The sequence below is a fragment of the Carcharhinus amblyrhynchos genome, chromosome 5 (genome assembly GCF_965287045.1).
Source record: "Carcharhinus amblyrhynchos chromosome 5, sCarAmb.v2.hapA, whole genome shotgun sequence".
NCBI lineage: Eukaryota > Metazoa > Chordata > Chondrichthyes > Carcharhiniformes > Carcharhinidae > Carcharhinus > Carcharhinus amblyrhynchos.
Genome location: NC_137328.1, coordinates 49,307,358 through 49,332,904, shown reverse-complemented (window position 1 = coordinate 49,332,904; position 25,547 = coordinate 49,307,358). Strand labels below are relative to the sequence as shown.

Below are 25,547 nucleotides of genomic sequence, written 5' to 3'. Positions count from 1 at the left end.
ATCCAAATGCGCAGAGTTGCTGAAAAGGTTAGGAAGCATTGGTCTAAAGTCCACTCTGTGAGAAAAAAACCCACATCATTCATGCTGTGACCCTCCTCCATAATAAACTCTAACTGCACTATTATTAGACACTATTCCTTTTGTTAGTCTACTCATACATTTACAAACTGTCAATATGAAACTTACAAAATTGCATATTTAACCCAGACCAACTGCCACTAGAGATTCCATTAAGGTTACCATGGTCCCCAAGTAAAAACTTCCAACATGCAGTTGCGATAAAGAATAAAACCTTTAAAGTGCTTCTTACTATTGCATTTTCTGAAGTACATATACGAGTAAAGGTGAACTGCTTGTTAAGAATATTTTCCTAGTTCCAACTATGAAGAGGTTTTAGATTTATGAAAAACAAATCAATTTTCTGCACTCATACCTCTGATTTCTGCCGAGTTTAAATCCAGACCCTAGAGGCAAATTATAACATGTGCATGCAAACTGCAAGTTTCCAAATTAGCATCTTCTAGATTCTCTCATGATAGATCATATGATGAAGAATAATTTTAAGAATTCCTATAATTAGTTACCCAAATCAAAGCCAGCTGTTAGATCTACAATTTAATTTTTTTTTAACACCATCAGCTGAAAGGTTTGAAGCAGTTACAACAAGCATATGTTCAGCGTGCTGACTTAAACTGTGGAAAGAATTGAGCTTAATTATGATGCTTCCACAGACAAATAGCCTACAAACACAGCATCAAGATCCACACTTGAATAATGAACATTCAGACTTCGCAAATAATAAATTAGAACCATAGTATAGGGAGGACTTTGGACTCGTGTTCATAACTAACCATGTGGAGTACTGGAGAAATGGTGCTTTCAATGCCCAAAACTGAAGTTGTTTTATGTGATTGGTTCACTTCCTTAGTTTAGAAACTGATTCTCTAACTGGTTACTCAGGTGAGAAAACGTGCTTATCTAAAGGAAAAAGATGTAGAGCCAAGAGTGGTTTCTCTAGCCTTGGCAAATGGTGACCAACAGTCCCTCTTGGTAGCCCCATCCTTGGTAGGATGAGAAAATGCCCCAGGAATCCTGAATCCCCACTGAATAAAGAATCGTCCAGAAATCGAGATTCTCAATTAGCATGAAGACAATCAGGATTCAGCCAACTAATCCCTGGCCTAATATTTGTCATTGGAAAAATGCCTGCATTATCAGGGAAGCTTTAGCAGCATATTTATAAAATCATATTATCATCAAGCAGAGTCAATATGACTTCATGAAAGGGGAATTATGTTTGACAAATGTATTCGAGTTCTTTAAGGATGTAACAATCGGGGAAACAGCAGATGTGTATTTGGATTTCCAATTGGCATTCAGTGAGATATGACATAAAATGATACTACACAAGAGCTCATGCTATTGGGGTAGTTAGCCAATCCTAAAATCAACAGAGAATTAGGATAAATAGATCATTTTCAAGTTGACAAACTATAAGGGGCGCCAAAGGGTACTTGGGCCTCAACTATTCACAATCCATAATGACTTAGATGAAGTAATTGAATTTACTGTTGTCTACTTGCTGACAACATAAAGGTAGGTAGGAGAGCAAGTTGTGAAAGATACAAAGAAGCTGCAAAGGTTTATAGATAGGCTAAGTGAGAGACAAAAAATTGAAGTATAATGTCAGAAATGTAAAGTTGTATTCTTTGGTGGAAAGAACAGAAAAGCAGCATATTATTTAAACGGAGATAGTATTGCAAAATTCTGCTGTCTGAAAAACCTGGGTGTCCTCATATATGAATCATAAAATGTTAGCATGCAAATACAGCACTTAATTAGGAAGGCAAACAAATATTAACCTTTAGTACAAGGAAGGTGGAGTATAAAAGCAGAGAAATCTTGCTACAAGCTTTGCTACAGTAAGCAGATACTGATGATGCTGTATTCGGAGTACTGTGTACAGTTCTGCTCTCCTTATAAAAGGAAGGGTATTCTTATTTTGGAGACAATTCACCAGGTTGATTCCTGGGATGACAAGATTCTCTTGCGAGGAAAAGTTGGACAGGTTGAGCCGATGCTTATTGGAGTTTAGAAGATCTTATTGAAACATGTTAGATTCTGAGGGAGCTTGAAATGGTAGATGCTAAGAAGATGTTTCTCTTGTTTGGGAATCTCCAACTAGGGCATTGTTTCAAGATAAGACTCTCCCATTTAAGACAGAAAAGAGGAGGAATTTCTTCTTCAGAAGGTCAGGTAATGTTTGGAATTCATTAATCAGAGAGTAGTGGAAACTGGGTCATTAAATATATTCAAGGCAGAGTTGAACAGATTTTTGAACTTCAAGGGAATCCAAAGGTCATGAAAGACAGGCAGGGGAGTGGAGGTAAGGCCAAACCAGATCAGCCATGATAGTGAATGGCAGAATAACCTACTCCTGCTCCTTTTTAAAAAATGTTTCCTCATGACAATTGGTAGAATATGTAACACCCTTCAAGCCCCTAGAACTGTATCAATTGAGAAAACTGGTAGCAGGTATGATCAGGAAACATCCCCATCACTTCAGCTTCTGTCAAGCACTCTGGATCTCAAAGTACCAACCCAGAATAGATAGGGCAAGTCAGTAAAGAGCACCATGTGAGGCTGTTAATAAGAAATGTATCCAGGTAAAGGACACCATAACCTCCCGGGTATGATATAAGCTCATAAACACTTATTTGGAATATAATAACACGTGTTCTATGTGGCTGACATGTTTGAGATAATATTTAGTTGAAAGATGTGACTGGCTCAGTGGGGCAGCAAGGTGGCACAATGGTTAGCACTACTTGAATTTAGAAGAATGAGGGGGATCTCATAGAAACCTATAAAATTCTAACAGGAATAGATAGGGTAGATATAGGAAGCATGTTGCAGATGATAGAGTAATTCAGAGCCCGGTATCTGAGGATACAGGTTAGATCATTTAGAACTGAGATAAAGAGAAACTTCTTCACCCAGAGAGTGGTGAGCCTGTGAAATTCTCTACCTAAGAAAGCAGTTGAAGCCAAAACATTGTTTGTTTTTAAGGAGTTAGATATAGCACTTGGGGCTAAAATGATCAGAAGATATCGGGGGAAAGCAAGAACAAGTTATTGAGTTGGATTTTCAGCCAAGATCCTAACGAATGGTGGAGCAGGCTTGAAGAGCTAAATGGCCTACTCCTGCTCCTATTTTCTATGTTTCTATTTTCCTATAGCTATTGGTCCTTCTCATATTAAACTAACGCCTAAATTGAGATTTAGAGTGTTATCTATTCAAGTGGACATTTTATCTTAAACACTGACCATTACAGAGCTTTCTCAGTTAATTCTTTTTAGTATTACAATTACAGACCAGTGAAATGTATTTTTTTGTGTGGGTTTTTTTCTGCTAGTTTTATATATAAAGAAGCATTTCCAAACACTAAGGCCAGAATTTTACCGGCACACCCGCCCTGATTCCAGGGTGGGGAAGGCTCGGAGAATGGCATTCTCCATTGGACTCAGGCGGGATTGTACAAAACACGGGTGGATATGCCAGTAAAATTCTGCCCTAAAGCTTCTGTATAGAGTCATAGAGATTTACAGCATGGAAACAGGCCCTTTGGCCCAACATGTCCATGCCACACTTTTTTTTAAACGCCTAAGCTAATCCTAATTGCCCACATTTGGCTCATATACCTCTATACCCATCTTACCCATGTAACTATCTAAATGCTTTTTAAAAGACAAAATTGTGCCCGTCTCTACTACTACCTCTGGCAGCTTATTCCAGACACTCACCAGCCTTTGTGTGAAAAAATTGCCCCTCTGGACACTTTTGTATCTCTCCTATAACTAATGTAACTTGCATAAATCTTAGCTTTTAGATCGTTCTTTTGTCCTTGTGGTCAGGATGTGTTATCACTTTGAAACTCATGTTCATTATCTTATAGCCACATTTATAATACACCTAAGACAATCATTAGTCTAGATGTTTTGTAACATAAGTGCCAATTTATTTGTAATTCTATAGCTGTGTACTTACATTCCTCAGAAATGCACTGATTTCAGTTTCTTATCATTTTGAAATTACATTTTTGAAAAATTGTAATAATGGTTCTAAGTTAGTGTTGTCTGATTAAAAATCACTGACTAACCCATATTGTGCCTACCATGACACTGTTTTAGTCACATAAAAATACTTTCTGCACAATACATGTAAATGTATTTTATGTGAATATTTACTTTAACAGTTGGCACCACTCAGTACTGTCTTTTTCACCCAAGTTTGGAATGGTTTTTATCAGAGATCTTAGTGCAGCTTTAAAGAGGGATTGTCAATTAATCATTGTCAACTCACAGTTAGCGCATCATTATTTTCTCAATTACTGTTTTTAATCCTTTGACTGTGGAAATTACATTGAGAGAAGGCAGAGGAGCAAGAATGAAGGGAAAATGCCTGAGGGAGATAGCTGTAAGAAAAGGACAGGAATGGGGTAAGGGAAGGGAAATCCTGAGAGACGAGACCGCAAATTTTGCAGTTGAGTATCCCGCATTTGGGGACATCGCAGGCGTCAGCACACCCGGAGTGCAATGGGATAGCCTCGCCCTGGGTGAACCATTTGCTTGATCATGGTTTCACCCCAAGGGAAAGAACAGAAACAGTAAAGCTTGAGCCATACAGAGCAGGGTTCAAGGTCAAGATGGAAGCCAAATTCTCAGCAATAAACATTCTGCTCAGGAACTCATTATTTTCACCGACAACTGGAAATAATTTGAAAAGGAACTTTCCTTGACTTTTTCCTTAGTTTTTAGATGAGGGAATTATGAACACTCGCAAATATCTTTGTGTTATACCGTTGATCCTAAACTCTATGACCGTCAACGTTCCTTGTACTTAGCTTACATCATGCACAGTAGCACAGTGGTCAGCATTGCTGCTTCACAGCTCCAGGGACCTGGGTTCGATTGCTGGCTTGGGTCACTGTCAATGTGGAGTTTGCACATTCTCCTCGTGTCTGCGTGGGTTTCCTCTGGGTGCTCCAGTTTCCTCCCACAGCCCAAAGATGTATGGGTTACATTGATTCGCCATGCTAAAAATTGCCCCTTAGAGTCGTGAGATGTGTAGGTTAGAGGAATTAGCGGGTAAAATATGTAGGGATATGGGGGTAGGGCCTGGGTGGGATTATGGACAGTGCAGACTCGATGGGCCAAATGGCCTCTTTCTGCACTGTAGGGTTTCTATGATTTTCTATGATTCAAATATGCATATTGAGATCACATGCCTAATGATAGTGCCAATTGCTCATTTTTATTTGCTAATGAAAAATGCAATCAGTCATTCCTAGTAAGTCACATCTGGCCAGTGGTTAATATTTTGGACAACATTGTTCCAAGTGGTATTTTTTCCAGCAGTGTGTGTTTGAGAGAGTATAGCATTGCTAATGTGTTTATCTGCTATCAGTGTATCTGGTGCCAATATCAGTTCTACATCAAAGAGTTATATTTAATTACTGTAATTATTATCTGATGGGCTTACACTGTTCCTTAATTTTATTCACAACAGTATTTTTCTTTATGTTTTAGTTCTGCCTTATTTGGATAATGTTTGATTTGAAATTGTACCAATTTTCTTGAATAACTTTTAATTTACTGTTATTAAATCGCCTTTGATTTTACCTTTTATTTGTTCAGCTTTTAACTTTAGTAGCATGAGATTGTATGTACGCTTATATTACTAGACTAATCTTGTCCAAAAATTGTGTTCACAACAGCAATTTAATCTTAGTCCATGCCACCTACACCCAGGTTGGACCACATCCAGGTGACAAATGATGGGTAATATTTTGGCCAATGCCAAGAAATGGCTATTTTCAACAAAAGAAAACCCAAACATATCTTCCTAACATTCAATGTTGTCAACATTTCTTAGTCCCCACTATTCACATCGTGAAAATTAATGCTGACAAGGAGCTTACAATGATTAACAATGTATCTACAAGAGCAGAGCTGTGAAAGTATTGAGTGGCTCACAACTTCATTTCTCCAAGCTTCTCTGTTGGAAGAGGAGCCTGGAAGTAACCAATTGTGGAAAAGCATAAGTGGCTCACTTCAAAGCCCACCCATCTGAGCCAGAAAGCCCAGGGATCAAATCTAATTCCGGTACTTGTTGGCCATGGAACGAGTGTGTGCATGGTTCAAAGCAGGTTGGTAATCAGCCTGCAAAATCCTTCCAACATTTCACATCTCATTCTACAAAGGAGCCCTACACCTGATGAAGGAGCAGCTCTCCGAAAGCTCACGATTCCAAATAAACATATTGAACTTTAACCTGGTGTTGTGAGACTTCTTACTCTACAAAGGAGAAAAGGGTTTGAAGACAAATAAAACAAACCAAAGTGTGGCTAAGGGTTTCAGGTGTAGTTTCTGCCATTGAAAAGGACATTGAGTTTATGAACCATTGACCCTGATCTAGGTAGGGAGAGAACGGATTCAGGGTCAATTGCATGGAGTCTTTGGTACACAGGGATGAATAACCTCAAGTAAGGTAAGATTCCAAGAAGAAAAAGGTTCTTTTGGTATAATAACTAAATGGAACTACCATCACCACTCAGACTGCAACAGGAAGAAGGCAACCCCTTCTCGGAGCAACTGGACATTCGCAATAAGTGTGAACTAGCCCATGCTGTCAACATTTTGAGAATTAAAAAAACTACATTTAACAAGTCAAAGAGCTGGATTTGCAAGAAGTCATGGAAACTCTGTGCACCTTTGAAATTGTTGGATGCAGAAGAACCACCTCCCCCACCCTACGCTCTCCCCCTACCCCCCCACCCCCCAAGATCCCGTTTTTGCTGGTAGCAGGATTAATAAAGGAGAAAACCCCAAACTCAGCAAGGCCATTTTGGCTGTTGTAAGGGTCATATCCCACACGCCGGAATTCTATCACCTCAATTGCCATGGAATCGGAGCGAGCAAGGGGCAGAAAATGGGAATGTCCGGGCAGAAGTTTCTGGTCTCCCTCACGCGAGGCCATAAAATCCCGTCCATAATGTAGGAGACATGAAATGATGGATCAGACATAAACTCTGTTGAAGAGTGAATAAGCTGTGTGTAACTACCATGATCTGAAGTCTTTTTTATATTCCCCACTATTTAAACTTAAAAAATACAGGCTGCAAACATCAGCGATAGTTTAAAAGAACCCTCTGCTGCACCCCATTTGAAGGTTATATTAAAAAAAATTGGCATCCGATTGTTCAGTTTCAAAAACATTCTTTCATGGCATTTTCCTAAGGACTATCATTATGCTTGGCTGTGTTTCAAATTATTTTAACAGCAGGTTCTGAGTTCACGGTTTGACTGACAGTTTAAAGAGTCTATTCAAGGATTAGCTTTCTTTGATGTGAAGTCTGAATATTAGTTACTTTATTTTTTGTAAGAGGCTAGGCATTTTAGGAGATTTAAAAGCTTTAAAAGGGTTCTATGAATGGGAATGCTTTTCACTATCAAGTGTATAAGAGTGAGAGTTATACTACATTGTTAGATTTATTTTTATCTTCAAACATGTTTCCTGACATCTTTCCACTGGTAAATATTGGATGATTGGCTGTGGACATGGCATGGAAGGTATGATGGGCCATGGGGGTAAGTGGAATAAATGAATGGGCATTGGGTTTGTATGGAAGGTATGAAGTGCCATGGGAAGATGGGGTGAGGGATATGAGGAGTGAGGGCTAATGGGGCCTTCTTCAGTTCAGGCAGATCTGATCCACAGTGCCATAACCAACACCACAGTTAGGGTAGGGAGGAAAGTCCTAATTCCACCCCCAGCCAATCTGGGCCAGATTGATGTCCAACCAACTGAGCCAATTGATGTTCCCTTCCTGGATTCCAAGGCTCTGTTGTGACATGCATGTTGCAGTCTGGACAAATGAATAGTAATGGATGAGGCTCCAATTTTCATTTTGCCATTTGGCTGACCAGAATCTCTTTTACTCTTACCACCTGCCACTGATGGACATTGAAAGAATTTGCAGACTGATACTCAACCTGTCTAACCACATTATGAATGCATATTCCTTGACCATCAAATCCTGGATTGGAACTTGAACCTGGAGCTTCTTGCTAAAAGATAGAGACACTACCCACTGTATCACAAGTCACTAGACAAAACAACTGGTACGAAGTCCCAGAGAACCATCAGGCTTCTAACCAGCTTGGAACTTGCTGCCTAGGCTTTGCTTCAGGGGTTGACAGGTCCAATTCAACTCCACATCCGTTCCACAGAGGAAGAATCACCTTTTGGGGTCCTCCTACCAAGCTGGGTCCAGCAAATCAGGAAATTTCCTAATTTTCTGCCCGAAATGCAGCCCACAAGTGTACAATCAACAATATTTAACAGAGTGACCATATTGCAGAGGTACTATTACAGTCTGATCAGGACTAAAAATATTGTGAGCAACATTTGAACATTTGGGAGATTTAATTTTTGGCTCACTTGTTCTTATAGTCTTCCTGCTTATTCTACTTTTTTCCATGCTTTTTGCTGCTAGCTTTCTAAAGGTCATATCTCACCCAAACAGCATTCTTCAGCATGAGACTGAACAACACTACAAAAATCTATGGCTTTTCTGACAAATCACTGCTATAAACTGAGCAGCAGTTTGCCAGAATATACAGAAAGTTGACCGACACCCAGAGACACTGTATCATTATATTACAATGATATTTCCAGACTCTCTACCTGCCTTTACACGGTCATCAATGTTAGACCGTGTGGGACAGCAATAGAGACATCATTATTTCCTGCTTTGAGCTTATCATCCATGGTTTGGCACAGTGTTAATGTAGTACATGTCCAAAGGAGACAGAATGAGGCTGGGATTCGGGGCCTGGAGCTGTAAATGTAGGTGGGTTCAGTAATTCTTTTTCAATAACTCACTAACACAGGGCACTGGTTGAGCCATTATCTACAATTATTTTGGGAAGCAGCTGGCTTCCTCCCCAACATTCAGTGGTTTTGACAGGAGGGGAGAGGCTGGTTCAGTTTCCAAACCATCAAAGACCACGCACACATCTTAAACTATCTCATCAGCTTTTGTGGGTCAGCAGTAGAGTTCTGTATGGGTGTATGTGAGGAAAGTTGCTAAATTGCACTTCCCCATGGATGCTTGGGATGTAACTTTTCACAGAATTTCAGAAATGTTACAGCACAGAAAGAGGCCATTTGGCCCATTATGTTTACACTGGCACTCTGAATCAGCAATTCATTTATTGCCATTCTCCTGCCTTCTTTCAGAAGCCCATTAGAATCCTCCTTTTTAGGTCAATGTCTAATTCCCCTTTGAATACTTCAATTGAACCTGCCTGTACCACATTCTTGAGCAATTCATTCCAGACCTTAACCTTTTTCCTCATGTCATTTTGTCTTCTTTTTCCGATTACTTTAAATCTGTGCTCTCTTGTTCTCGACTCATTCATGAGTGGGTGAGGAACCCTTAAGCAAGGTTAAAAATCTTCAACTGAACAGTGCATTAGCCAGGCTGCACTGGCTATGGCATTCTTAGCAAGCACAGGTTTCATTACACCCAACAGTTCAGGTCTGAGGTCAGCACCATTACAAATGGTGACCATGAGACAGCAATCGAGGGGGAGGGGGGAATAAGTGGCTGCAGATATTCAATGTTCGGGAGGGGAGGGGAGGTGAAATGGAGTGAAGACAATATATTAGTTACATTAGTGTAAAATAGTTTTAAGAATACTCTGTGAAGTTTAAGAAACAAATACTTTAAAAAGGTCAGTGGCAGAAGCAGCAATCAAAAATAGGCTGATCAGTGCGGGAAAATGCTTTACATTAAGAGAAGTTTAAAAATTAGAATAAACCATCAAGAAGCGTAAGGCAACCATGGATTCCAAATTCACATTACCTAAGAGATATGGAAGGACCAAAGGACATATGGGAGGACCAAATCAAATTCAGAATTGGGCATTAGAGGAAAAGATTCTTAAGGTCCCAAACTGTTGAACAATAAGTCTGAGCCTGAGAGGTCAATACATTATTATACTCTACTGGAACAATAATAGATGATATTGCAGAACAAGGATATCCGACAAATTTGAACAAGTCTTAAAAGCCTTTGATAATTATTTCAACTTAAGGAGCAACAAGATTCCAGAAAGGGTCAAATTCAACAAAAGAATCCAGAAATCAGTTAAACCAATAGATACTTCTATTCATGGCCTTTATAGACTGGCTGAAGGTTGCAAATATGGTGATCTTAAAACAGTATTAATATGAGATTTCATTGTAGTCAGTGTTAACAATGACACCCTATCTAACCAATTACAATCCACTTAACTTTGGAGAAAGCAATACAGTTGGTAAGGCAAAGAGAAATCCAAAAACAGAATAGGGAATACTGAGAGGTGAAGCAAAATCTTGGTTCAAAAACAAACACCCAGTGACTTTACAATTTATTAAGGAAAGGAATGTCAAAGAAACTCCAGGAAAGAAGACATCATATGGAGGAAAAGTATGATACTATCAAACCATGCCAGCACTGTGGCATTCACCACAAAAGATTTTTTTTTATAAGATGTGCCAAAATAAAGCCTCTAAACTTACAAGTAACAAGGAAAAAGTCTTCACACACAAGACCGTTAATAAAATTGCTGAATTTCAATATGAGAAGGATCAAAAATGTTTCCTGGGTGAGATCCAAGACCCCAAGTACACATTCTGGGATGCAGATATTTGTGTCAATAGACATATTATCAACTTCAATCTGAAAACAGGAGCAAGTTGTCTTCTCGCACATAGACCATGGTTACTAACATTGGCTGAAACCCACTTATATTGTCCAGGAAGGATCAAACTACAGGGTGAGGGGACATTACAGCCAACATTCCTATATAAGTAAAAATAGATACTGGATACATAATACACTGTGTCTCCTGCCAACACAAAATGGCTGCCGCTACTCATTTACACATGCAGCAAAACCCACCTTTCAAAAAATAAACTCTGTGGAGAATTTATAGATTCCGCTTTTAATAAAACAGCACTATATTAGGTTCTTTACCATCTGTTATATTTGAACTTTACACATTATCTAGAGTTAAGCCAACACAATTTAATAAACTGAATCTGCGGATTGTAATTTCTGAAAGCTTTCAAACTGATCTGTAAGCATTTTAGAATTTTTCTGCGTGAATGTAGACTGATGTTTTAATAGTTAGAAAATGATGCAATTAGATAGTGGTCATGCATCTAGTAAAGTAACAAATCTCCATTTTTAATTTAAAAACACACTACATTCATTTATCTTTCATTGCAAATAAAAATCTAATGACCGTGAGTATCTAAGGAACTGAAAAGTATAATTGATATGAAAGCTGATCTCTGTCAGTAACGAAAACACAGAGTAAAACAGTATAACTGCATGAGCAGCAAACATAGCCAACATTATGAACCTGAACTGCCATGGAGTGCCACTCCACTCCTAGTCTCTTACCTGGAAATCCAGCTGCTTCTTTCTCGCCCAACTTTCTGATTCAGGCCAACAAGGACCATGTAGTGGGGGTGAGTGGAAGTGGTCAAGAGCTTCACGTTTCTAGGTGTCCAGATTACCAACAACTTGTCCTGGTCCCTCCATGCCAACGCTATAGTTAAGAAATCCCACCAACGCCTCTACTGTCTCAGGATGCTAAGGAAATTTGGCATGTCCGCTATGACTCTCACCAACTTTTGCAGATGCACCATAGAAAGCATTCTTTCTGGTTGTATCTCAGCTTGGTATGGCTCCTGCTCTGTCCAAGACCATAAGAAACTACAAAGGGTCGTGAACAAAGTCCAGTCCATCATGCAAACCATTCTCCCATCCATTGACTCTGCGTACACTTCCCGCGGCCTCAGAAATGCAGCTAGCATAATCAAGGTCCCCATGCACCCCGGACATTCTCTCTTCCACCTTTTTCCTTTGGGAAAAAGATACAAAAGTCTGAGGACATGTACCAACCAACCCAAGAACAGTTTCTTCCCTGCTGCCATCAGACTTTTGAATGGACCTACCTTGCATTAAGTTGATCTTTCTCTATAGCTATGACCACAACACTACATTCTGCACTCTCTCCTTTCCTTCTCTATGTCCGGAATACTTTGTATGCATGCAAGAAACAATACTGTTCACTTTATATTAATACATGTGACAATAATAAATCAAATCAAAAATCCCGAGGCTGCCCAGTTGAGGAAAGTTGGAGGTAATTAAGCCAGACCCCTTTTTTTTTTACAGCACTAGCTGCCATGAAGTTAAAAAGTCCAGCCACTTTCAGAAACTGGGGAAATGGCCAGATTGTATTCAAATTGGATAGGATTGCATGCTGGAGGGGGTGGTCCAATGGTCAGTGGAAGAGGGTTATTTGGTCAGGAGCATTGGTTAGTTAGGGGATAAGGGTCAATGGAGGACTGATCACTGAGTGGGGGTGTCAGTTGGAGTTCATGGGGTCACCTGGGTTCACAAGGCAGGAAGGGAGGGAGTCAGTACTACGCTTACCCAGGATACCTCGCTGCTGGTAGCCATTAATGGGAAATGGATTAAAGAGAGTCACTGTTACTCCGGCCTAAAAGTGAATATTGTCAGCCAGTCACTTTTACCAACATGCTATCTAGGTCAGCACATGATATCATTCCCAACTTAACCACAGGGACGCATGACTCACCATTGTATAAAACAACCAGCCAAAATTCCCACAACCAGAGTAACAAGACCTCAATGCCACATGTTAATGAAATGACAGAGGCTTTGCAGCAACCTCATAACCTGTGCACTGAACGTATTCAGAACAAACTAAGTGAAGGCATTTCAGCCTATACTTCCCTACTGCTGGGGGCTATTAGTAGGAAATACCAAGTCAAAGAGTCATGCTTACTCCTACCAGTACACATGTTGTAGTTCCAACTGAATATTAACCCCAAAATATTGAGAATTCTTCATGCTGTCTAGTATTTTCTGTTGTATATTTTATTCCTATTTTCACAATCCAATGATTACTTCCTCAGAACATTAAACTTTTCAATGAAATGCATTTGTACTGACATTATTTTCCATTAGGCATTGCCTATTTCCATTGCATTTGAACTGTTTTTTTTAGAAAAACTAGTGTAGAATTTCTGCATTCACAGTATATATCTGTCTAATGCATCTTTCCTTGTGTAGTTGATTTTCAGTCTGAAATGTTGAGCAGTAATAGAGACAAAAGGCCCTCGTTGATTACACAACAGTGGGCTAGTCAGTTATCTATTTGTCATGCCATGTGTGTCATGGTTGTGTGAAATGTTTTCAAATCAGACAGTAGATCTGCAGATTGCCCACTTCAAGTAAATTGTTGCATTCAACAGATACTCTCTGGAGGCACCAGTTTGAACACTTTCAAATGGAATCCAGGATAAGTGTTAACAGCAGGAAAATTTTGATAGCAAAAATGTTATAAGATATATGATGTTGTGCTAGTGTGTTTGAATCATACCTCTCTGGTGTAATGTGCTCCATCACAGAAAAGCACATAAAACAGGCTAGAAAAAGCAAAATAAAGTTCACATGCTAGAATGCTGAAAAAAAACAGCAATTCAGGCAATGTTTGTAGAGAGAACAGGAGAGTTTCAGATATGGATGCTTTTGAACAAAATCACATTTGTGCCATGCAAGTGCCAGGCAATGACCATGTCTAACAAAACAGAATCTAACCATCTCCCCTTGACATTGAATGGAATTAACATCATTGAATCCCCCACTAGCAAAATCATAGAGATCACCATTGACCAGAAACTGAACTGGACTAGCTATATAAATAATGTGGCTACAAAGCAGGTCAGAAACAAGGATTCCTGCAGCGAGTAATTCACCTCCTGATTCCCAAAGCCTGTCCACCATCTACAAGGAACAAGTCAAGAGTGTGATGGAATATGTTTCAGTTGCCTGGATGAGTGCATCTCCAAGAACACACAAGTATTTCAACATTATGTATGACAAAGCAGCCTGCTTGACTTTTTCTGAGGGAGAGCATGATGTTAGAGGCTCACAAAGTACCAACTTATATTGTGAACACACTGATTTAGCTTGAAGCAGTGAAAGGGAAAGAATTGGATTTGTGGCAGGGGTCCAAAATATTGGCCCAGCTTTTGCTGCAAAATGTGCCTAAGAGGCCACAACTTGCAGAGCAGAGGAGTTAAGCCACGAATGGTGAATTGCTACTGATTGCTGGTAAATTTGCATTGCTCTGTCTTTTGCTTAATCTCCCCATGATGGTCATGAACTTGCTGCATTTGTACATTAATTGTCCAGTAAACTTGCCACAAAATGTTAATCTAATAACTTACAGCATAAATACCATGTTAATGATGTGATAGTTAATAATGACTACCAATGAACTCTTTTGGCCCAAAAGTGAACAATTGTAAGTGTGGAGTTTCATTCCTCCAAGTTGTGAATAGCTTTTGCAGATTTAAAAAATAGCAAATTTTGCATTTTTCTTACTTCTCTTAATCCAATCTTTCTTTCTCTTTCTGTGGGCTGAATAATACCTTCCCAAGTCAGGAACGTTAGGTACTTTGCAGAGTTCTGATGGTCTGGGGCAGCATGATGCCACAATGGTTAGCACTGCAGCCTCACAGCGCTAGGGACCCGGGTCTGATTTCCGATTTGGGTCACTGTTTCTGTAGTTTGCACATTCTCCTCATGTCTGTCTGGGTTTCCTCCAGGTGCTCCAGTTTCCTCCCACAGTCCAAAAATGTGCTGGTTAAGTGAATTGGCCATGTTAAATTATCCCTCAGTGTACCTGAACAAGTGCTGGAGTGTGGCAACTAGGAGATTTTCACAATAACCTCATCGCAGTGTGAATGTAAGCCTATGTGTGACCAATAAATTAACTTTAAGCTTCTGATGAAGAGTCATCCAGACTCGAAACGTTGGCTGTATTCTCTCTCCACAGATGCTGTTGTACCGGATTGGATTTTCCAGCATTTTCTGTTTGTGTTTCACATTCCAGCATCAGCAGTATTTTACTTCTATATTGTGGAACAATTATATTGTGTGTCATGATGTTGGGCTTTGTTTCTGACATCATGTTGGCTTACAATAATACTGTACGCAAGCAGCTGATAAAATTGGAAGCCCATGTTATTCAAATGGCATTTGAGAAGGCAATTAAGGTTGTTAACAAGCTGACTCACAGCAATAATATGCTCTGAAGGCATTAATATGCCTTCAGGGTGAGAATCACAACAGGTGGAGATCCATTTATTTTAATGGGGAAGTTTGTTTGGGTGACTTTTTACACTGGAGCTGAGATCAGAGTCTCAGCTTTACATTTAACACTACAGGGACTGCTGATGTGAATGAGGAGAAGAATTTTTTAAATATTGTTTCATCAAGAGGAGTCTCCTCTGATTCAGAGGGATCTTTTGAGTGTTCTTTTTTGTCTCAAATACCCAGCAGTCCAAAATCTTGGAAATGGACCATTGTGTTCTCAGTTGAGACACAACCAACAGTGAGGGTTAGGATGAGGAGAAAGGTGAGAGGAAAGAGGGAACACCGGGAGACTCAGGATGCTGTGGTTTTTTTGGGATGGAGACAGAGAGCGCCAGGCCCCAAGGGTCAGGCGGAACCCAGAAACCCTCAGCAGAGCAGCCGATGATCTTCTGCTGCCCCATGAATGTACAGGTAGATATTTAGCAAGACTCAGAGCAGGAGGAGACTCAGGCTTCCAAGACCTACAGTGATATGACTTTACGAGATGCTTACAGGGGAGATCACATCCAACTGCGCTGGGGGACCATCCGATGCCTGTCACATTGAAGGTCACACTGATGCTGTACTCCTTGACAAAAGGCTCATTCCAGGCAGCACATAGAGACCTCAGTGGGATACATAGCCTGCTGCACACCATTGCATCAAGGTATTCACAAAGGAAATGCTCCGAAGCACTGGGGTTACATTTCCTTCATGCAGGGTGTCCAGAGTCAAAAGGATAGCACCTATGGATAGCCTACATTCATGTGTCATATGGTGATCTTGCCAACCACTCACCATTGTTGCCTGCTGCACAGTCTGTTTTAACCATTACACGGTGGACAAATAACTACTAGTAGACAGCTTGTTAGTACAACCAATATTTATATAAACCCACACAATCAATAATCACCCACCCGACCAACAATAAGTCATCTTACAGGAAAATACTAGAATTCAAGTACAAGACTTTGACTTAACTTTGTGTGACTGACAAGTACCCAAGCAGATATTGGCCTTTAGCTGTGCGCTGGTAGTGGTAGTCATCTGTGTAGTCTGGTCCCTTGGTCTGGTGTGGCACTCTGGCTCCGATCTTCTTTCCTTCCTTCCTTCTCGGGTTTGGTGGCTCTCTGTCGTTGTCGTCATTCGTGGGGTCAGAGAGAGAGAGATTCCTGGTTGTGCAGCAGCCTTTATAGCTAGTTTGGTTTCACGCCCCTTTTTGGCCATTGCCAATCAATTGATCAGGACTTGATCACCCTGATCGATAAGAGTTCAATCAGGTGCTACCACACCAATTTCTGGGTGTGTCCCCAGCGGCCATGTCTGTAAGTGTTGGAGGCACATAGGTCACACACCTTCCTCCTAAATAAGGATTCACGGTGCCCCTATGTCTGGTACACAACCCAGTGTGACCAGAAAGTCTCTTTCATCCTGGAGATGAAACAAGCCAGTGTGACTATAAAGTCCCTTTCATCCTGGAGATGACCCATATCCTGTTTATTCACTCATCAGGGTTGCAGCCTGCTTGTCTCTGTCTTTAAACTGCAGTCAGTTTAGTTTCTTGCCTAATTGTCCCAGAGTGCTTTACAAAACGCCATTTTAGCTGGCCCGTTTGGCTACACTATATAACTAGACCATTGCTTGAAATGCACGACAACATGGTCTAGAAAGCTGTGTACTTGTGGAATTATCCTACCTTTGATTAGCTGCTAACCGTGCTAGAGATACGGGACCAAGAATGCTCATACTGATGCCATACCCACCCGATCTTTTGTGGCACTGGGACCAAGCCTTTCTCACCACATGCACACTGTGGACCTCTTCAACCACCTGCTCAGACCCAAGGGCAGGGTAATCTACATCTGAGGCTACTGAAAGAGGTGGCCATGGAAATATTGAGCGGAATTTTCCCAGAATTTTCTAAGTGTCACAAAAGTCTGAAAACCAGATTTTTCAGCGAGCTACCCCACACAATTTTCCCACACTCTGTCAATTTATTTGGCAGTAGGGAGTTTTATGCAGGTGGGGGTGGTCTACATCTACACAGTATATAGGGGATCTGTCAATCCCCACCCCTCCCACAGACGTTGCCCTCACCATCCCCTCAGATACCATTCACAGACCTCCCCACACAGACACCCCCAATTGCCAGGCCCCCACAGACCACCCTGATGGCCACCCCACCCCAGACACCCCCTGACAAACGCCCCTCCCAATCACCAACCTTCTGATCGCCAACCCCCCCACCCCCACCCAATCACTGGCCTTAGATTGACATCCCCCTGACCCCCGATCACCCCACCACTAGCCCCCATCCCCAGATGCAGTGTTTCCCCCTTCCCTCCCGTCTTACCAAGCAGGCAGTGCCAGGGTGGTGTCAGTGCCTCTTTTGCACTACCTGTCAACCTGGGACCCTGGCAGTGCCAGGGTGCCAATCTGGCACTGCCAGGGTGCCAATCTGGCACTGCCAGGGTCCCAGTTGACAGGTAGTGCAAAAGAGGCACTGACACCACCCCCCCTCCCCCACCTCACAGCTGCCTCCAACCATCCAGGGAGCCTCAATGACCTCCAATCCCACCAAGGGCACAAGGCTGATCACATCACAAAAAGTGGCCCAGGAGAATCGTGGCCTGCTGAACACCAGGTGTGAATGGGATTTTTTTCTTCCCGTTCAAATTTCCTGTCCCGCTACATTATTCAACCAGTGCAGCGGAGTGGGAAAATCATGCCCAATGGACGTGTCGACTGTCATCTTCCAAAACTGGAACAGTCCCAGCAAATTGGAGGGTGTCGAATGTAACCCTGCAATTTAAAAAAGACAGAAGGGAGAAACCAGACAATTACAGACTGGTCAGCCTGATATCAGTAATCTATTATAAAGGATGTGATGACAGGGAGCTTAGAAAATATCAGCGGGATTAGGCAAAGTCAACATGGATTTATGAAAGGAAAATCATGTTTGACAAGTCTACTGGTGCTTTTTTAAGGCCAAGTCATTGAATGGATTAAGAAAAAAAGGATAGATTTTAACACACTAAAGATGTCAAGGGCTACGGGAAGAGAGTTGAAATATTGAATGGCAGAGCAGGCTCAATGGGTAAATGGCATACTTCTGCTCCCATTTTCTATGCTTCTAGCATGTGTCCAGCTGGTATGAACTGGTCATGTTGATCATTAACTGCACATAGCAGGGCACACAGGTTGCCTTCAGTGAATTTGGGTAGGGGGGGCATACTTGGCCCTTCTGGTATGCCCCGCCCCTTCTTACAATAGCACAGACATTTATGAGGACAACTCCTCAATGCCAAAAGGTAGGAGAACATGCTGATTGACATCGTTTGCAGATATTAGCTAAAGGGTAAATGCACTTCCCTGGCCAAACTGGAAAATACTCAAGATCTCTCTGAGTGATAAATCTAAATCTCATCAGTGGGTCACTTGACACTGTCCCATACTGGAGTGGTTGGGGGCTGTGTGGGGGGGTTTGAAAATTCTTGCCATCATCCTGTTCAGGGTCATTGCCTGCCTCCAGATGGACATGCACCTTCCTGCAGTCATTGGACAGGATAAAGGTCTATAACCCATCTTAGCTGCAAATTGGAAGTGATTAACATATTACCGGTGCTCTGTGGGTGATGTGGATCTCATCATTCCCTATGTTTCTCTTTCTCTACCTACTTTGACATTGAATTCACCCATTTTAGTTCATCCTCATTCTCTGTCTTCCCTATGTTTATTTCTAATTGCTTTAACCTCGTTGGTTAAGGAGATACACTGTTCACTCCCAGGGCCCAGGAGAGACGGATGCAGATGGTGTCAAAGACACAGTGGCCTGGGGATTGGGGGCCTCTCAGTCAGTCCACCAATATAGCCCCACTCATCTACCCCCCACTCCTCCAATGGCCCCTCTAAGAGCCCCCAACCAACACCTGCCCTTCTGACATTCCCCCATCTCTGCCCACTCCTCCAACACCCACAATCTCCCCTCCAATGCCCTCAAATGCTCCTCACCCCTCCAACACAACCCAAATCATATCCACTTCTCCAACACATTTCAAACTCTTGCGTCACCTCCACCCAGCCCAGTCTATCAGTAGCGCTTCTTGTTGGCCATCAGCCTGAACAGCTGGAGGCAGAGCTGCAGACATGAAAAATCAACTTTAAAAAAATTGGAATCTTTGAACTAAGTTCTGATCTTTTCAACGTCTGTCAGTCTCAGTTCAATTTCACTGAGTTGCTGCACTGCTGCCTCCGACCTTGGGTAACTTCAGGGCTCCAGTTTTAAAAAATCCATCAGAAAACCACAAAGCTGTCAAAGATCAGCAGCAGCACAGCACAGCACAGTTGGCTGACAAATGGTTAAGTGAAATCTCTACTTTAGAGCCAAAAGGATGCAGCAGTGGTAGGGCAGATGTGTCAGTAACCCGGGGGTAGGTTGCGCAAGATGGTCAGGGTAGAATTTGGAATGTGTTGGAGGAGTGGGAGGGAGTTTGGGTTGTGTTGGAGGGGTGAGGAGCATTTGGGGATATTCGAGGGGTGAGAGGGGATTGTGGCTATTGGAGGGATGGGCAGAAATTGGGGAATGTCCGAAGGGCAAGGGTTGGTTGGAGGCTTTTAGAGGGGCATGTGGTAGGTAAGGGGCCTTTGGAGGAGTGAGGGACGTTGTTGTGTGTTGGATGGGTGGGGCTATACTGGCAGGTTTTTGTAAGAATGGCGGTTCAGTCGGGTCTCTTAGAGAGGTGGGTGGCAGAGCATGGGGTGGAAGCAGTTTAGCATGAGGTGTGGGATGTTATTCCTTTTTGGTGTTGGGAGTTTATTATTTATTAATTATATTTTTCCCTTCAAGGCTTTAGTTTTACAATGTATAGCACAATATATGTCAGTTTCTGGGGGAAAGGGAAACTACCCAAATCTTGAGTTAAGGTTATACTGAGTTAATGTACCGTATATCATTCTTTGGCAAAATCAGATCAACAATTCAATCTCCTACAGGTTTTTCCTAAGCTGTTGGCAGATGTCTGATTAGCAACACCAAAGACACACCAAATACATGCAGGTTGGGTGGATTAGCCATGGTAAATGTGTGGGGTTACAGGGATAGGGCAGAGGAAAGAACTTCGGTGTGATGAGTCAGTGCTGACTCAGTGGGCCCAATGGCCTCTTTCTGCACTATAGGGATTCAATGGTTCTGTCATGCAGTCAAATCATCTCATTTCATAGTTTGTGTACCATTGTTTAAGTGACTGACTTCTTTGTCACATGATATCAGTGCTTTGTAAAGAAATTCCAGTAGTCTTTAATTAGGCCTAAACTAGCTGCTGCTCAGCATGGTCTAATCAACAATGTTACATCGTTTCACAATTAATAGTTGGATGTAGTATTTCATTGAATTCATTTTGCTGTTTTTTTTCTACTGCAGTGGACAAAGATAACATTTTTTGGGAAAACAATTGTAATTATTTTTTCAGTATGTTATACGGCAAGCCATTGTAGCTTTGTGTTTTGACAAACTCAGTTAAAGTTTAAAAACTTTCAAAGTGTGATTGTTTGGTAAGCATGAAAACAAAACACTTCCTGAGTTAAAAAAACAGAAAATGTTGGAACAACTCCGCATGTCAGACAGCTGCAAAACAAGAAAGAGAACTCCTATGTTCCGGATCAATATCAACCTTTGATCAAAATTAGAAGATGTTAGAGTTGAAGAGCTTTTGAGAAAATACAAATCCAGGTAAAAGGCGGGGGTGGGGGTGGGCGGCATGGCAAAATAATAAAAGGGAGAGGTTTGTGATGGAGTGCAGCACTGTGAAGCGAAACAGGAAAAATGATAATGTTGCAAGGCAAAAGGAGGCGATGATAAAACAAGGATGGGCTGTATTTGGCAGTTTGCGGTGACGTCACTTGCCCACAGAATTTCTCTGAACTCTTTTCTTAGAATTTGCTGTGATTAGTAAACCCATTTTATTGCAGGAGGTATTCCAAATACCGAATTGTGTACAGAAAGCAAAATCATATGAAGGAAAGAAAGATGGGATCCAGAGAGAGAAGGATAAAAAAAGATGCAAGTAAAAATGACTATGGATGGCCTGAATTTTTCGACCGTTCATGCAAGCGGGATTTTCCCATCCTGCTGCAATGAACAGGGATTTGGCTTGTCACCACACACTGTCTTCGCTGCAGCAGGAGCATGGTGTGGTAAGATCGTGCCCTGTATTTTTAAAATCTCCAACAATAATTCAAACCTGAACAAATGAGACTCCACGGTTGATTTTAATTTTCAGCATCAGGAAGATTGACAGTAATTAAAACTTATCACACAGTTCAAAATGTTCTTATACTGGAAGGGACAAGTTCTAACATTTTCTGGTGAGTTTGGTGTGTACATTTCTATAAACTGTAGCAACATCATGGTGTTTCATGTGTTGCAATGCCAAGTCTCTTTGCAAGAAACTTGCACGGTGAAGCTTCTGGAAGAGCAGGAAAACTTGGCAATAATTTCCTGATTTCCAGACTTAACTGTGCATGAGTAGACATCAGAAATTGCTCAATTTACACTTTAATAATGTTAAATGCTGATAGCCTCACCATTATTTCTACTGTAAAATCCTGCCAAATGGGTTTGACTACTTGGCCTGAACTTTTTGCCTGTCGGATGAGCACACGCAACAGACCTGGAAACGGGCACAATCTTCCATGGTACATGCTTCCTGCCATGATTGGTCCCAGAGCCTGATTTCACACTGTTTGGCCAATTAACAGCCAGCCAGTATGAAACACATACTCCACAAAATAGGGCACTGCCAGGGAGGGTGAAGAGGGTGGGTGCAGAGAGAAGTGACGGTGCAGGCGAGCTTTTGCAACAAACTCCCTGAAGGATGACAGCTGCCTCGGGGAGCTGCAGAATTGTTCCAATGACATTTGTATCAAAACAAAATGCTGCAAACATTCTCTATCATTCAGAGTCAAGGAACTACCAGCATAACATGCAACACATCGACCCTCAAACATTTCCTTTTATTTTGCTTCAGCCCAGGCATTTTATCTCACCCTGGATTGTGAATGGTGAAAGGAAAAAATGAACAATGTCTGGCCGATTTAGCCGTACATCACGTATAAATGTAGTCGGGCCTCATACGATTAGGGCCAATTGCACGCTTACTGGATTTAATTGCCCTTTCAATTGTTGCTGGCACACTTCCGGCTCTCACGTACATCTGCAAGGGTGCAATGATATAGGGATATGTGTCCCATCCAAGCTCCTTAAAATTCTGGCCCTTGTGTGATATGTATATTTCTGCCAGTGATAACACGCAAGTCTTTTATTTAACCCAGACTTGTGACATCTATCCAAAGGAGATTTAAGTTTCTGGAAACTCTTAGAAAAACATTTAAAAAGAGATAAGATCTGCAGTCCAGAACTGGCACTCATGGAATAGAATTTACAGTCCTGCAATATTTGTGATTAAAGTTGAAATATTTTTCCCAACAAAATTCCTAAAGCTCCCCTTTGCCTATGAGAAGTCTAGGGGTGTCAAAGTGGAAGGTGGGAATAATACATGTAAATTGAATAACCATTAAGTTTCATTAATATCTAAGGATAACCAATCTACCTTTCACCTTCATGTCAAGCACCAATCATCAACATTTCAATGCTCCTTAAAATCTATTTTTGAAGCTTTTATGATGTAATGATAATCCTGGAATATATTGTTTCTGACAGCAACATACAGAAAAAAACCGGGTAATTTTAATTTGACTTAATATAACTACAAATATTTACCATTGAAGTTTAAACTTATCACAAAGCTTTTGGATATCCAAGCATGCTCCGTTGCAAGGACAAGGATTGATCAATTTCTTCCATTGTTGGGATCAGTCAGTGATTGCAACTGTAGCTGAACCAATCTTGAGGTGTGTAATGGGAGTCAGAAAAATTCCTAGCTGGGCTCTCTTGCCTTGGGAGAAAGTGCCAGGACAGAGTTTTCTCTGAAGTGGGGGTGGGGTGGCGGGGAGGTTGCTGGTGGTGGTTGTTGTGGTCTACAGTTGAGCTAGCTCACCCATGAAAAAGTTGAAAGGTGGCCACAAGCGCTATGGGACTTCATCCTGCTTAGTAAAAGCGAACACCCTGAAGCCATTACCCCTCAGTTCTTCTCATCTCCACACACTTGCCATGCTCCATCCATGTCACCGCATGCCCCCCCAAATTCACCCATAATACACAATATAGAACCAAAGAATGAACCTTATAGTGACTGTATAAGATGGATGTATTGGATGTGTAAAAGAAAAGCTTTAAAAAGTCATTGACAATTTTCCATTGTTAAAAAAAAACTCCTTTTTACTACAGACCAATAAAAGTGTCAATCATTCAGACCCTTTAAATAGCACGAATTTCAATAGCAGAAATTACAAGCACTTGGAACTTTATTTTGTGTAAAACATTATGCATTTGCCAACAAAGATCAGAGAGCCAGAGCTTTTAATCAAGCAATGGTTTCCCTGGAGCTAAGGTGTTTTAATACATTGATGGATATCTGGACTCTCAGCCAAGAATACAGAATTGGCTGAGAGCCCCAAAATCCATTATCTGGTTTATAAACCTTTCAAAATGTTCCCTTATGATGACTATTCTTCACTACACCTCTGAAGTACTGTGAACCATAACTCTTTGAAAAGCTGGCCTGATTCCATGAAAATTGCAGAGGACTAGGATATGCTCACATGTCTATCTCTGCATTACAGCCAGCCAGGTCAGTTTTGTAGCATATGATCCCATGCCCTTAACCAGCCTGCATCTTTAAAAGGCCCTGGTAGAAATCAGAAACAAGATCAGGAATCCCAGAATTAGGTCCTGGCTGCCATTTTTTAAAAGTCCAAGTAGTCTCCCCAACATCTCAAAATTCCAGGTCCTAAACTGTTCAGTTCCTGGATCATTCTGCATAATGTTGAGAGTCTCTACAGCAGCAGAAGCATTAGTGGTAAAGTTGTTGAGAAACAATAACATTGTCCAGAAAGCTACTTCAGGGATAAATTTAAAAAAGCACCTTCGTAAAGCTCAAGAACAAAATAATTAGAATTTTAGCCTAATTACTTTTCAAATTAACTAATGAGACCCAATTTAATTCAAATAGAAACTATAAATGAAGAACAAAAATAAGAATTTGGGACTCTTTATATTGTGCAAGAAATAGTTTGTATTAACAAATCTAAGCGTTAGCTGGTTTATTAGAGGAATATACCCAGGACTGATCCATTAAGGAAAATAAAACCATTTTTTGCAAGTATAGCAGGCATAAGCAGTTTTTAATCTCTAATGCTTAGCTTTTAATTCAACCAATTAATTGAAATAGTTACCATCTTCTTCAAAATTAAGATTTATTTTCCCATTTCCACCGTCTCCCCATGATTAATGCTTAGCTTACATTTGTATAGCATCTTACATTTCTATAAAACATCTCAGAAGTTTTGATCAAAACCTTTCTTTCCTCAGGCTGACAACCAGAATTCATTGGCCTTCCATTGATAGGGTACTGGGTCTTCGTCAACTCCTGTGGTTGGCTAATGAATGGATTGCTCGGCTACTTCAGAGCTCAGGTAAGTGATGACAAAACTGGTGTGGAGAAGGCGGGGGGGTCAAACATTAGAAGGGCTGTGGGAACAGAGTGGGTCCGAGTAGGTAATTCTTTCAAAGAGGTGACACAAACATTTTGGTCCAAATGGCATACGCTGCTGTGAGTTTCTGTAACAGGTAGGGCAATGAGGGTAAAAATTGCAGGTTTCCTTCCATAAAACATATTAGTCAAACTTTCAGAATTTTCAATGACAATCAGACGACTTCACGATCACGTCTGATAATGCTAGATTTTCATTTTCACATTTTCTTAAGCTAAACTTAAGTTCTCAAACTGTCATAATGGGATTGAAACTCATTTTATTAGTGCACAGATTTGGTTTACGAATGTAGTAATGTGACCAATGCATGGCTGTACCAGTGTGGTCACTTAAGGTAAATAGATTCGTGGAGCACACAATACAATACAAAAAAATTATATTCACCCCAAAAATGTCCAGTTGCACCTCACCCAGGTTCTTGTTGAACACCGGAGGACAGACGTTCTCCCAAGCACAACTATACTTTCTGGTTGTATTTTAGTTTTACCTGCTCAGTGAGTAGTCTGAAAGAATATGTAAAAATTTCTACCTGGATAATTTCCAAACATTCAAGAACTTAAGAGCAACAAAAATATTTTGAGTTTCT

The 25,547-nt window shown here is 41.0% G+C and overlaps 1 pseudogene; it reads right to left on the bottom strand.

The window, feature by feature from the left end:
* Nucleotides 1-4,504: 4,504 nt before the first annotated feature.
* On the bottom strand, nucleotides 4,505-4,658 carry LOC145343602 (U1 spliceosomal RNA; annotated as a pseudogene).
* Nucleotides 4,659-25,547: the final 20,889 nt, after the last annotated feature.